The sequence below is a fragment of the Podarcis bocagei genome, assembly GCF_964188305.1.
Source record: "Podarcis bocagei genome assembly, chromosome: 5".
In the NCBI taxonomy this organism is placed as follows: domain Eukaryota; kingdom Metazoa; phylum Chordata; class Lepidosauria; order Squamata; family Lacertidae; genus Podarcis; species Podarcis bocagei.
This window is the reverse complement of record NC_138129.1, coordinates 95,142,829-95,157,692: the sequence shown is the minus strand read 5'-3', so window position 1 is coordinate 95,157,692 and position 14,864 is coordinate 95,142,829. Positions and strand designations below refer to the sequence as shown.

General features: G+C 43.8%; 1 protein-coding gene across 1 annotated transcript in view; it reads right to left on the bottom strand.

Annotated features, from left to right (window-relative positions):
• Positions 1–6,171, bottom strand: part of LOC308587058 (sterol O-acyltransferase 1-like) — a 99,628-nt gene extending 93,457 nt beyond the window's left edge. Inside the window, exon 1 of the mRNA XM_081194440.1 lies at positions 5,912–6,171. The gene's annotated coding sequence lies outside the window, so the exon portion shown is untranslated. The remainder of the gene's footprint in view (positions 1–5,911) is intronic.
• Between the last annotated feature and the right edge of the window lie 8,693 nt (positions 6,172–14,864).

Genomic DNA, 14,864 nt, shown 5'->3' with positions numbered 1-14,864 from the left:
TGCGTCATTTCAAAGCTCTTACACTTTCCACGCTCTTCTTAAAACGTGCTTTGGTTTGAAAGTTTATCTCCACACAGCCTTAAATCCACAGCTTAAGTCCTTAACACGACGTTTCTGACTCGTGAGGGGAGGGGATTCTTGTTTAATCACATAAGAAAAGTAGGGAGAGTTTTCCCCCCCTCCCCCCTCAGTCATTTGCTGTACCTTGTCTTGGCGTATCTTCTCATGTTTTATTCTTATCTTGTTTTGTCAGAGATCTCTTCTGTTAGCAGTCTTTACTCCCCCTTCTTTCTTGAAACATGTGCATTCCTTTCATCCAAATTGTTTCCTTTGAAGTTCTGCATCTAGTGGCGCGAATCAGGGACGGCGTTCAGGAGTGCTGAAATCCCACAGGAGGGCTTTGTGCCTAGTGCCCCCACACCCACAAATTCGGGGGTGGTATAAGCACAGCAGGCAAGGGCTGTCCCCCCCACAATCCTGGGGGGGGGGTTAAGGAGGCTAATTACCCCCATCATAGCCTCCAAATTACCTCGTGTGGGTTGGAGAGATGTTATTGTCAGCCATCTTCCGATGCGCCCCCTAGTGGCCCCATAAAAAAAATTGGGGTAACCTTATACATGGGAGCGTCTTATACACGAAAAAAATACGGTAATTGCCATCTGTACATAGATACTGGGGGGGCATATAAAGCATCAAGAAACATGAACAGCTTCACTGTATAAAGATCATCATCCATGCTGTTTGGGCAACTAGGCTCAGGAAATGGCAAGCACCTAGCATAATTCTTCATACTGTGCACACATGCAGACCCTGTTTTTAATCACTTGTATTCCTTGTTTATCATATGTTTGTTCCTTGCAATTACTGATGTCAATACCATACTTCTGAAACCTGCTGATGACAGTTTCACGTAAGTTTTATACAGTGTGGCTGTCAATTGGCACAAACCACAAAAATACCCCCCCCCCCATGCATACTGACCTGTATGAGAAATATCTGGGGTAGAGTCAACAATAAGAGAAAAGTACCGTATTTTTCACTCTAGAAGACAGACCATAAGACGCACCTAGTTTTTGGAGGAGGAAAACAAGAAAAAAATTATTCTGAATTCCAGAAGCCAGAACAGCAAGTGGGATCGTTGTGCAGCAATCCCTCTTGCTGTTCTGGCTTCTGTGATAGCTGCGCAGCCTGCATTCGTTCCATAAGACGCACACACATTTCCCCTTACTTTTTAGGAGGGAAAAAGTGTGACTTATAGAGCGAAAAATACGGTACTTTGCTTAATCTCCTGAAGGATTGTCATACAAATGCCATTCGCCATTAGCTCAGCCAGATCATCACAAATATGTGATGTTCTCTCCTTTAAGTCTCTACCTGTCACAACCAGGGGCGTAGGAAGGGAGGGTGCGGCCCACCCCAGGTGTCATCCTTGAGAGGGGTGACAAAATGACACACCATGGGGGTCGGCACTTGTAGAAATTTTGTGCAGAAAGAGACTAACAATTATGTGCAGAAAGAAGACTTCCCTTTAGGCACTTACCACGGGGCCTGGTCTGCAGTGCGCCCGAGCCACGCCTATCTCTTGCGAGTGACGCAGTGGCTCAGGGCCCCGCGCTGCCAGAAACGGCAGTGTGGGGCTTGCATCCACCTGGCGGACTCTGTGGGCAGCTCGCCACGCCCCCCCATGCGCGGATCACTGTAGCACCCCCGTGCAGCGCCACTGTGTACGGATCGCCACCCCACCCCGTGCTCAGATTGCCTCCCTGCCCCCGTGAACGGCTCGTCCCACCCCTGCCGCTCCGGCTGCTGGAGCAGCTAGCTACACCCCTGGTCACAACACTCAGGGTACTGTGATGAGCACTTTCTTATATCTGAAGGGAGCTTCTTGCCAGGCCGAAGGATTCGGATGGAGGCAATGTCACCAATGGGGCTGAGCAGCTTTGTAATGTTGTTGAGGAAGGTCATCTGGAACTGGAGAGAGCTGTGAGTGGCCTGTTCATGGGAAAGGATGTTCCAGGCCAGGAGCATCTTGCTTGAAGGGATGTCCACCAGATGTTCGGGAACGGGGGTCTTCCTTTGCCCCTTTGCCCTTCCCCGTTGACCTCCAGCAGCTCTGAAAACTGCAGTGCATAAAAGGTTACCTGCCAATCTCTGGTTAAATATTTCACCTTTTTGAAAGACATCAGGAGCTTAATGCTGGCAAAGCCCACCCTGTTCTGTAAGTGCTCCAGGAGGAGGGTGTCCTTGGACAAGTTCTCCTGATCAGCTGCAAGTCGGGTGTGGAGCAGTGGCTGCTCTCAAACAGGTCCAGAATGAGGCGGTCGCTCAGGTCATAGGTCAGAAGAGGGAAAGACCTGTTGATGTGAGGGAACGCTTCATCTAGATTTGCTTCATCTAGATTTGAAGAACGCCTGGAAGTTCACGGGGAAGGAAGGAAGGAAGGAAGGAAGGAAGGAAGGAAGGAAGGGGTGAAACAGAGACAAGGACTAAAGAGTGATGGGTGGAGAGCAAAAGAGTTGTCTAGAATGCAACAGGTCTTTCCCTTGACGTTGAATAAACCAGCCACATCTCTTTCAGACTTGGCAATGAACAGTGGTGAGAACTTGGAGGGAGACTGTTGTCCAGCTGTCCCTGTCAGGATAAGCTACAGTTCACCAATACTTCCAGACCACATGAGCCCACTGAAGGAGTTACTAGTAGCTGGAACATCACCCAGCCTCATACAGATGGCCAGGGAGCAGCTGAAGAATGGCATTGTTCTCTTTGTTTTTGGCAAAAGATAACATACTGTATTGGTGGTTAAAGAGTAAAAAGCTGAGTGTTGCCTTGAAGTAGCTTAATTATAATGTTGAACACAGAGACCTTGAGGTCCCATCTGCTGCTCGAGCTGTTTAGATACAGATACACACAATAGGTGAGCTAGATGTGTTCACCTCTAGCTTTCTAAACAGCACCAAATTATTTTCACATTCACTTGAGCGTTAAAGTGCTTATTTTCTATGCAGTTTGCGGTGCCACCTCATTGGTGGATAAACCTTTTATCGGTGAGTGAACACCTTCTCTATTCTCTGTCTGCCGCCTCCGCCGGATGGAAAGTAGTGTGTATTCTATATTTTCTTTTTATTGAATAAGTGTGCTTGGATGACACTTGGAAAGGAAACTCTCTGCTCAGCTATTTATACTTGGGAATCAGAAGTTCTTACATTCTATTCCTGAACCATTTGTTCATTCTCTCTCTCTCTCTCTCTCTCTCTCTCTCTCTCTCTCTCTCTCTCTCATATATATTCTCTTAGCCCAGTGAAAAAGATTAGTGGAGCTGCTGCTGAATTTGCCAATTATAATATAACACCAAACTACCGTTGGTGACATAGAGTCATAGAATCATAGAGTTGGAAGAGACCACAAGGGCCATTGAGTCCAACCCCCTGCCAAGCAGGAAACCCCATCAGAGCACTCCTGACATATGGTTGTCAAGCCTCTGCTTAAAGACCTCCAAAGAAGGAGACTCCACCACACTCCTTGGCAGCAAATTCCACTGTCGAACAGCTCTTACTGTCAGGAAGTTCTTCCTAATGTTTAGGTGGAATCTTCTTTCTTGTAGTTTGGATCCATTGCTCCATGTCCGCTTCTCTGGAGCAGCAGAAAACAACCTTTCTCCCTCCTCTATGTGACATCCTTTTATATATTTGAACATGGCTATCATATCACCCCTTAACCTCCTCTTCTCCAAGCTAAACATGCCCAGCTCCCTTAGCCGTTCCTCATAAGGCATCGTTTCCAGGCCTTTGACCATTTTGGTTGCCCTCCTCTGGACACGTTCCAGTTTGTCAGTGTCCTTCTTGAATTGTGGTGCCCAGAACTGGACATGCAAACCATAGAGATAGATACAGTAGTAAACCAGTGTTAAAGAGTTAGCATGTATATTTATTATGATTTCCAGTAGTAGCATTTTACACACATACACTTTTTTTAAAAAAGCTAAGCAGTTTAAAAGGAAATCAAACAAAATTAATACACTATAGATAAAACGACCCCATTTGATCATTATCCAGGCTGTTGGTATTTTGTGGAAGTCATTCAATTGCATACTGTAAACTTAGGTAAAGGTAAAGGGACCCCTGACCATTAGGTCCAGTCGTGACCGACTCTGGGGTTGCGGCGCTCATTTCGCTTTATTGGCCGAGGGAGCCGGTGTACAGCTTCCGGGTCATGTGGCCAGCATGACTAAGCTGCTTCTGGCGAACCAGAGCAGCGCACGGAAACACAGTTTACCTTCCTGCCGAAGCGGAACCTATTTATCTACTTGCACCTGACGTGCTTTTGAACTGCTAGGTTGGCAGGAGCTGGGACCGAGCAACGGGAGCTCACTCTGTCACGGGGATTTGAACCGCTGACCTTCTGATCAGCAAGTCCTAGGCTCTGTGGTTTAACCCACAGCGCCACCCACGTCCCTCCACTGTAAACTTAGGTTTGCGTAATTAAAGCAGATTAAAGTGTTCTGGCACCACAAATCTACTTACAGCAGCAACAACAGACATTTTACCATTAGGCAATAGAATACAGTAAAAACAGTGGGATAGAAATCAATTGCCGGGGAAACCTCTGAGGCAATTGGAATAAGGTCCACTATTTGTTTGCCGATTCATGACCCTAAACTGTGCTTTATATAATCGACTTTTTATTTTGTTCTGTGTACATCCCAATGTTCTTTTGTTGCCATGGCCGATGGCTGACACAAATAAAGTTTCATTCATTCATTCTGTTGAAACAAATACAAAAGAATGCCTTCACACAAGCTTTGTGCAAACGAGTCAGGATAAATGCTCAATAAGCAGATCATCTGGAGGAGCCCAGAGATGTTCAACTCAAATTTGAACCGAATTTTCAGACAAGCCCTCCCCCAGTCCCTCATCTCAATTCCACCTTTTTGCAACTCTCTCCATCAGAAACGGCTCCTTTTATTCTCCTGCCCATAGGGCTGGCTCCACCCCCTCTGACCTCCTGTCTTGGTAGCCAACCAGAGAGAGGCTCCAGCCCTCTGGTGGCGTTCTGAGAGACTGCAACGCCAGACTCTGGTCTGGCTCTCCTTAGAAGTCCCGTTGAGTTCAATTGGGTTTCTACCCAGGCGAGCGGAGATAGGATTTCAGCTGGGTAAGCAGCCTGTCGCGCCTCTGATATAGGTCTGACAGAACAAGGTTCTCCACGGAGGTGAATATTTTAATCGCTCGAAACAAGATTACGGCGTAACTGGTCACATTTCAGCCAGCTGAGATTTGTAATCATCTTGAGATGTAAGAGTTTAATGATCTACTGCGCTACAAATTTATACTGAGTTTGAGAGGCAGGATGGCACTGCATGCTTGTCACCCTGGGGAAGGACAAGGGAGACAATGATTTCCTACAAGCCTTGTTCATCAGTTCAGAGGCATGTGGGTTTTTTAAATTCATTTTTTAAATTGAATTTCCAAAAACAAACAAAAAGAAAAAAGAGAAAGGAACACAAGAAAAAGCTAAATTTTCATCAAAAATCTTACAATTCCACATGAGATTACCCTGAATCTCATTGACTTCCCCTCCACCCCATCAATGGGTCCATCTGGGGAACCGGGTTCGCGTCTCCGCTCCTCCACATGCAGCTGCTGGGTGACCTTGGGCCAGTCACACTTCTCTGAAGTCTCTTAGCCTCACTCACCTCACAGAGTGTTTGTTGTGGGGAACGAAGGGAAAGGAATCATAGAATCATAGAGTTGGAAGAGACCACAAGGGCCATCGAGTCCAACCCCCTGCCAAGCAGGAAACACCATCAGAGTACTCCTGACATATGGTTGTCAAGCCTCTGCTTAAAGACCTCCAAAGAAGGAGACTCCACCACACTCCTTGGCAGCAAATTCCACTGTCAAACAGCTCTTACTGTCAGGAAGTTCTTCCTAATGTTTAGGTGGAATCTTCTTTCTTGTAGTTTGGATCCATTGCTCCGTGTCCGCTTCTCTGGAGCAGCAGAAAACAACCTTTCTCCCTCCTCTAGGTGACATCCTTTTATATATTTGAACATGGCTATCATATCACCCCTTAACCTCCTCTTCTCCAGGCTAAACATGCCCAGCTCCCTTAGCCGTTCCTCATAAGGCATCGTTTCCAGGCCTTTGACCATTTTGGTTGCCCTCCTCTGGACACGTTCCAGTTTGTCAGTGTCCTCCTTGAACTGTGGTGCCCAGATTGTGGTGGAGATTGTTAGCTGCTTTGAGACTCCTTCGGGTAGTGATAAAGCGGGGTATCAAATCCAAACTCCTCCTCCTCCTCCTCCTCCTCCTCCTCCTCCTCCTCTTCTTCTGCTTCTGCTTCTGCTTCTGCTTCTCAATTCTATTTTATTTGCATATCAAGATTTCTCCAATTATGTCATCTTCCTAAGTTATCCATACTTTCTATTTAATTACAAGTGTATTTAGAACGCTGCTAATGTTTTGATCTGTTTACAATATTTTTGTATATACATTATAAACATTTCTCATTCTTTTATAAATTTCTTGTCATCTTGGTCCCTGAGCTTCCCAGTTAACTTTGCCATTTCAGCACAGTCCATCAGCTTGATTTGCCATTCCTCTTTAGTCGGGGTTGTCCCTTCCAGCAACATCCGAGCAGTTTCTTCTGATCTTTTGGGATCTCGGTACCTATAATTCCTAATGAAAAAGCTTCTGGTCTTTTAACAAATGTTAATTTAAACATTTCCCCCCATTTCCCAGAATTTTAAAATTACAGTACAATCCCACCACATATGATAAAAGGTACTCTCTTTTTCTTTGCATTTCTAGCATCTATTGGTACTTGTTCTGTACACCTTTGCTAGTTTTACTGGAGTTAAGTACCACCGACACATCATTTTCATATAATTTTCTTTCATTGAAGAACATGCTGCAAATTTCAGATCTCTTTCCCATAATCTCTCCCAATCCATTATTATGTCCCACACCTTTCGTCCATTGCATGTGGTTGGACTATGTAGCTTCTTGGGTCAGATCCAGAAGCACTCCTCTTATATGGTGTGTGGTGTTTTATGTTTTTCTACCTGCTCTAATTGTTGTGGCTTCCTCCACTTGCTGAGAATTCTCCGTCAGAGATGCCTTGCTTCCCACGAAACTGTGTTTCCAGGTATCCTTTGGGAGAGACAATTACCATGTTTAAGTCTGTGCTGGCGTTCGGCCCGACAGGCTGTCACAGAACAATTTCTTCTGACATGATGGTTTCCTCTGTAGGCAGCCTCTCTGAGAATTTAGTTTTTTTTTGCTCCCTCCCCCCCAAAGAAAAGCTTGCGAAGGGGAATCTATGGGTGTTTCACGTGTAAGGCTTCAGGCCGCTTTTACAGAAATTGCTTTATAATGTTAGTGCACAGCCTGCTCTGGTCTGAAGGCAAAGCCGAATGAAAAGGCTTCTGTTCCACTCTCCGCTGCAGAATGACCTTTCCTGCTAAGCCAGAGTTCTGGCTCTTGTCGTGTCAGCTACACTAGGCCGACCGATGGTTCAAGGAGGATTTTTTATAATAATTTTTATTAGCTTTCAATTACAATCCAATAATAGCCTCATTATAACAATACCGATTTATAATACAATTATTAATACCAATTGTATGATTTACATAAGGTGCCCCCCCACGTGCTAGAATTGATGGCTTGATCATTCGCTTTATTTCTGCATTCCAAAATCCTTGCCGTGGGATCACATTCATCCAGTGCTTTACCAACTGCACTGGCTCCCGGTGGAGTACAGGGTCAGGTTTAAGGTGCTGGTTTTGACCTTTAAAGCCCTTCACGACCTAGGACCCACATACCTACGGGACCGCCTCTCCTGGTATGCCCCGCGGAGGACCTTAAGGTCCACAAATGACAACATTTTGGCGGTCCCAGGTCGCAAGGTGGTTAGATTGGTCTCAACTAGGACCAGGGTCTTTTCAGTACTGGCCCTGACTTGGTGGAACGCTCTGTCATAAGAGACTAGGGCCCTGCGGGACTTGACATCTTTCTGCAGGGCCTGCAAGACAGAGCTGTTCCACCAGGCCTTTGGTTTGGATTCAGTCTGACCCTTATGTTTCCCTCCCCTTATGGTCTTGATTTATCGGATACTTTTAAAATGAGGCTGCATTTTAAATTGCATTTTAACCTGTATTTTAAATTGGTTTTTCTTTTCTTTCTTTTTTCCTTTTTCTTTCCCCCCTATTATGTTTTTTACTGTGATTTTATTGGTGTTAGCCGCCCTGAGCCCGGCTCTGGCCGGGGAGGGCAGGGTATAAATAAAAATTATCATCATCATCATCATCATCATCATTAATTTCCATTACATTCCGGTCATCATAATAATCCCTTATACAAGAACTGCAATATTAATAACTTCTATTCATGTTGACACATGAAATGATTTATAAAACTACAAGGGAGGCACTCAAAACTATATCCTTGTTCTTCCTGTGTGTGGCAATTCTTCTGTCCGTGGTGTTTCCTCCTGTCCTTGTAAGATGTTATGTCTTTCTTTCCCCCGTTTGTTGCTGTTATCTGTCATGTTCAAATATATAAAAGGATGTCACATAGAGGAGGGAGAAAGGTTGTTTTCTGCTGCTCCAGAGAAGCGAACACGGAGCAATGGATCCAAACTACAAGAAAGAAGATTCCACCTAAACATTAGGAAGAACTTCCTGACAGTAAGAGCTGTTCAACTGTGGAATTTGCTGCCAAGGAGTGTGGTGGAGTCTCCTACTTTGGAGGTCTTTAAGCAGAGGCTTGACAACCATATGTCAGGAGTGCTCTGATGGTGTTTCCTGCTTGGCAGGGGGTTGGACTCAATGGCCCTTGTGGTCTCTTCCAACTCTATGATTCTATGAAAGGCTTGGGCGAAGCTGATATCCCATTGTTGTTTCAGAAATTTCTCCATTGCTCTGTCCCATGCTTCGCGGCAGATTCACATCCTAATTCCCATCATCCCTAGCTAACAGGGCCAGTGGTCAGGGATGATGGGAGTTGTACTCCCAAACATCTGGAGGGCTGGAGTTTGCCTTTGCCTGTCCTAATGGTTCAAGGCAGATTCACATCCTAAGGGTTTCCTCATGCTCCACCATAATTGTGGTAGAATATTCCGTTCCACCTTAAGGGACAGGCATGACTGTTGTGTGTCACATGCCTGTTTACACCCCAGCACAGCTTGCTGGGAACTTCCGTTTGTGTATAGCTTTTGCTTTTTGATGCTTGCTTTGGACATGTCCAAAATGATCAAGTGATCATTTTGGTGGAAAGCAGGTGGAGTTACTGTGGGGAAAACCACACTGAATAAACTGGGCCTCTGGCATCAGCAGCAGGCAATTCTACCGTTCAGTCATGTCAAGTTTTGGCACATGTATGTATCTTAAGAATTGTTGGTTATTTTATTTTATTTTTAAAGAACTGAGTGTTTTATGCCTACTCATTGTAGCATCTGAAGTGTTCCTGTAACGCATCTACAAATTATGCAAAGTGCCACTTTCAGCCAAACTATGCAGATGAGCTGAGGTCTCCAAGCTCATGTTATTACCAAATATGGTGTTCTGCTCAGAACAATTTGCCTTTCCCAGCTGTGCCATAATGTTCAAAGGGTGAGGTAACCATTTCCCCACAAAACTCATTTAAAACAATGCCCTATTATTCCTTGCAAAATGAAAATAATCTTAAGAGTAGGCCTATGATTTAACTGTATTCCATTACAGATTCTGACTGCATTGTACTTATGCAGAACTTGGCACTGGCTGCGGAATTCGACATCCTCAGAATATATTTTTTAAAAACCCAAGCAAAATCAAGTTCCTGGTCCACAAGACTGTGAAAGTATGTTTGATAACATGAGAATATGGTGGTAAAATCTCAGAAGTCTGGGGTGCGAGGAAGTAGGGGACAGATTCAGAGGGTGTTCTGCATAACTTTTTGCCCCTTTCAGTGAGACTGAAGATAAGACAATATTGTGACGTTAACATATGATAGTGCCGGAGGTGAAATAGTTAAACAGGTTACCCAATCAGAACCCAGGGGGGTGGAGTCAGAGGTACTATAAAACCAGCTCTGGGCGGGGCAAAAGGAGAGTTCATTGGGAGTTGGGTGGTTGGTTGGAGTGGGAGTGAATTGGGATAGAATCTGTGGGTAGGTTGAGTTAGTGTAGAGAAATAAGTTGAGTCAGGGACAGTTAGGGGCTAGGAAGACAAGTAAATATCTGAGAGGTGGTTTAGTGAGTGAGAGCAGGTAGCGGAAGTTATAGGTCTGGATAGGCACCCCATGATTGTAATGGACCGATACCGTTTATGAAACCACACGCTTCTTATACTGCAATAAATAAACAGAAGTTTCTGTTCCAATTTAACCCTGACCGGACTTAGTATTGTACCAGGCAGGGCCTGGGTGGTGGCAGCGAGAAATAAAGTGGTGGCACAGGGATCAATAGACGGTGAAACGTCCGGGGACCCTGTGTGATCGCTACAAATATATGTAAGGATGCTTGATTTACAGAATTTGGGTTAGTTTGCCTATCAAAATTTCCATGTTGGAAGATATGGAGCCCTGTATAAGGCCTTTCCTCTTACATTTTTTAAAATTTGGTTGTTGCCCTAGACCAGGCATGTCCAACTGGTTGATAGCAACCTACCATTCGATTGCAGGACATCCCTGGTTGATTTTGTGACCCTGATCTATCTATTCAAAAATTTGGGTCTTCCTTCCCCCCCAAATCTGAACAACTTAGTGTCTTGTTCCCACGACTTAGTGTCTCCCCCCCAAAAAAAGCTCAAAAACTTTGGTCAATGGGTAGATCACTGCCACTTTTTTATAGTGGGAGTAGATCGCAGACTCTTAGGAGTTGGACATACCTGCCCTAGACAAAGCAAAGTTTTGTATGCCCACTGTTATGCACGTGCAGCCATGCGCACCCCCCTTCAGTTGTTTATTGCGCTTAACAATAGGGCATTACAGGGAAAGACCCGGCACCTTTTGCCGCCTGAGGCTGCTTAGTTTGCCTCTGCGGTTGGACCAGCCTTGTCACCCTTTAGACTACAGTACTTGATGACTGGGCATAGCCAGGATTTTTGTTGGGGCTGCAGAACCTCAGATTTGTATTGTTTTTGATTTGGAAGGGGCAGCCAGAGCCGTCTTTCCCATTGGTCTTTGTGGTTCGTTGCGCCAGGGCGCCGGCCTCTCAGGGGCGCCCTAGCGAGTGGGGGAGCTGTGCGGCTTTGCCAGCAGCCTCCCCTTTCCCTTTCATGCCCACCAGCTGTGCCCCACCAACTATATGGCTGGCAGGCGTGCAGCTTCCTTCCCCAGCCTCCGCTAAAGACAGTCCTACTCCCGGTTGTTGTTATCCTCCTCCTGCTTCCTGGTGAAAGGCGGCGTGTAGCCTTCCTGGGCTGCCTTCTCAGGCGCCTGGATGCTGGAGAGCATGTCCGTCATCACGTTTTCCTGCTTGATCGCTGCCACCATGCCGGGGATCGGGGCGACGGGGGAGGCAGAGGACATTTTCCACTGGCCCCTTCCCTTGTTTTGGAGTTGCCAGGGGAAGGGGGCGCCGGAGGGATCATCATCATCATTTTTAATTTGTATACCGCCTTTCTATCTTACAATACTCAAGGCGGTTTACAAGCTGAAGAAACAAAAAATGTACATCTTATAACAATCTAATGCCATACAAATAATAATAATAATAATAATAATAATAATAATAATAATAATAATAATAATAATAATAATAATTTATTATTTATACCCCGCCCATCTGGCTGGGCCTCCCCAGCCACTCTGGGCGGCTTCCATAAAAACAAAAAATACAGTAAAATATCACACGTTAAAAACTTCCCTGAACAGGGCTGCCTTAAGATGCCTTCTGAATGTCAGGTAGTTGTTTATTGCTTTGACATCTGCTGGAAGGGCGTTCCACAGGTTGGGCGCCACTACCGAGAAGGCCCTCTGCCTGGTTCCCTGTAGCTTTGCTTCTCGCAATGAGGGAATCGCCAGAAGGCCCTCGGCGCTGGACCTCAGCGTCCGGGCAGAATGATGGGGGTGGAGACGCTCCTTCAGGTATACTGGATGTGATAATAATCACATTATGTAAAACATAACTTTAAAATAGGCAGCCTCCATCAAAAAAGTAACACTCATTGGAATGGTATAAAATAATAATATCAACATATAAAAGTTAAACAGAAATCCACAGTTGCAAAAATATCTAAACTATAATCAATAAAGCAACGGCAAGCCAGAGTACATAAAACAATACAATACACATTGAGAAGCAGAGGGTAGAGAAGGAGGCCTTACCTGATAGGAAGACACAAGATTTACCCACTCTGGAAGAATGGCAGATGAAGGTGATGGACTACATGGAATTGGCAGAAATGACTGGCAGAATCCGAGACCAGGGAGAAGAGTTGGTGAAAGAAGACTGGAAGAAATTTAAAGACTATTTACAGAAATATTGTGAAATTAATGAATGTTAGAAGGATGTTGGATAGAAACTAAGGGGTTTCCAGCTGTAATGCTTTAGGAGATACGAAAAAAAAAGGTTTATAAATGGGTAAGAGCTTAATGGTAAGGATTTGCTGACCTAACAAATTGAAGTGGAATACAAAGAAGGGAGGTATGAGGAGGTCTGGGGAAATAAGCGTAAGGAAGATATATTATGGAAAATTATTTGTTTTTTAACTGTTTTTATGTTGTATTTAGTTTTTTTGTATTTTTTTTTCATTGTTATATTTTAAAAACTTTAATAAATATCTTTTGAAAAAAAACAAAACCCTGATGGGACAAAACATCCCTCACATGATGTTTGCATCACGGCGCTAGATATGCTTAAGACGGCCCTAGGGCAGCTCCCCCCCTGCCCCCTGGCTATTCTCATGATTACAACTGGGGGGGGGGGAGGGAATTCCTCCCAGTCGTTAGTTTTCTCCAGTGTGTTGAAAATTTCATGAGAGAGCCCTTGCCACAGTGAGACGGGCATGATGACGATGAGACTCTGTGGTTAAATGTATGCCGTATATTGTGGGTGGCTGTTCCAGAGGGCATCACTTTATATCCATTGGAAAGAAAATAGGGTGGCTGTCAGTATATCAATAGTTCTAGTCACAGGTAGGTAGCCATGTTGGTCTGCCATAGTCGAAACAAAATAAAAAAATTCCTTCCAGTAGCACCTTAGAGACCAACTAAGTTTGTTATTGGTATGAGCTTTCGTGTGCATGTGTATCTGAATAATAATAATAATAATAATAATAATAATAATAATAATAATAACAATAATTTATTATTTATACCCCGCCCATCTGGCTGGGCTTCCCCAGCCACTCTGGGCGGCTTCCAAAAAAATATTAAAATACTGCAATACATCAAACATTAAAAGCTTCCCTAAACAGGGCACACGAAAGCTCATACCAATAACAAACTTAGTTGGTCTCTAAGGTGCTATTGGAAGGAATTTTTTTTCTTCATTTTTTTCTATTAAATTTCCCACAAATATAACAAATATAACATAGAAAAAACGCACACAAAAGAAAACACATTACAATACTAATAAAAGAAAAACGAAGAATTTAAACACATATTACCTGTGAAACCCAATTTATCTTTCATTGTTAATTGACTTCCTCAGATCCCTCCTATCTGAATTTCATTGTATCAGCTTATAACAGCTATCCAATATCATTTTTCAAATAAACTTGATAACAACAAGTAACTGTCTTCTTTTCTTTTCTTAATATTCTAAATCCAAATTACTTACAATTCAATCTTATTTTAATCCTAGGCCTTTTTGGTACTTTCAAGTGACTTCTAGTTACTTATATTACAACATTTAATTAAATAGTCCTTAAAATTATTCCAGTCTTCTTGATATTCCTCTTCTTTCTGGTCTCAGATTCTTCCAGTCAGGTTGGCTAGCTCCAAAAAATCCAACATCTTCACCTGCCATTCTTCTGTTGGAATTTCTTGAGATTTCCAATTTTTAGCTAATAGCAGTATTGCCGCTGTAGTGACATACAAAAATAGTCTAACTTCTTTTCTGGGCAATTCCAATCCTATTATTCCAAGTAGAAAGGCCTCTGGTTTCTTAGTAAATGTATTTTTCATTTTTTTTTATTCATTATAAATATTTTCCCAGAAGTCTTTCACCTTGGGACATGTCCACCACATGTGAAAAAAGTACCTTCTTTTTCTCTACATTTCCAACATATTTTGTCATTTGTGTGGTAGATCTTTGCCAGTTTTACTAGGGTTAAGTACCATCTATACATCATTTTTATGATGTTTTCTTTTAATACAGTACATGCAGTAAACTTAACCCCTTTCTTCCACAAGGAATTTTTTTAGTATATCAATAAAAACTCTTCTGCCAGGCAAAATTTCCTCCCCAGCATCAAAAAGAAAAAAAGAAAAGGAAGCTTAGGATGCACATGGTCAAATTTGCCGTACTGAGCAAGAGCCAAACCCTCCCCCTGGTGTGTTATATGCGCGTGAAGACAATTCTCCCCACGCCTTGAAGATCAGCAGGCAGTGACCCAGATCTTGGGTGCTTTGTTGGCACAGAGTGAATTGATTGTTAATTGCAGAGATGTTGCTTTTCAAGTGTTTAATGGTAACACAACAGATCTGAACAAGCAATGTGCTCTTGCCTCAAGGAAGCAGCTCAGATAGTAACAAGGCCAGAGGTAATTTATGGCTAGTATTATATAGAGCACCTGCTCTATCAGCTAAAGTTGAAAATGGAGGTGAATTTCTTAAGCCGTGAAGGCGAGGGAGCCTCTCCCCATCTCCTTTGGTTCTACCTCCTCATGCAGGGCTCTTTTGAATGTGTCCATCGCTCTGGATTATTACGACATTGAA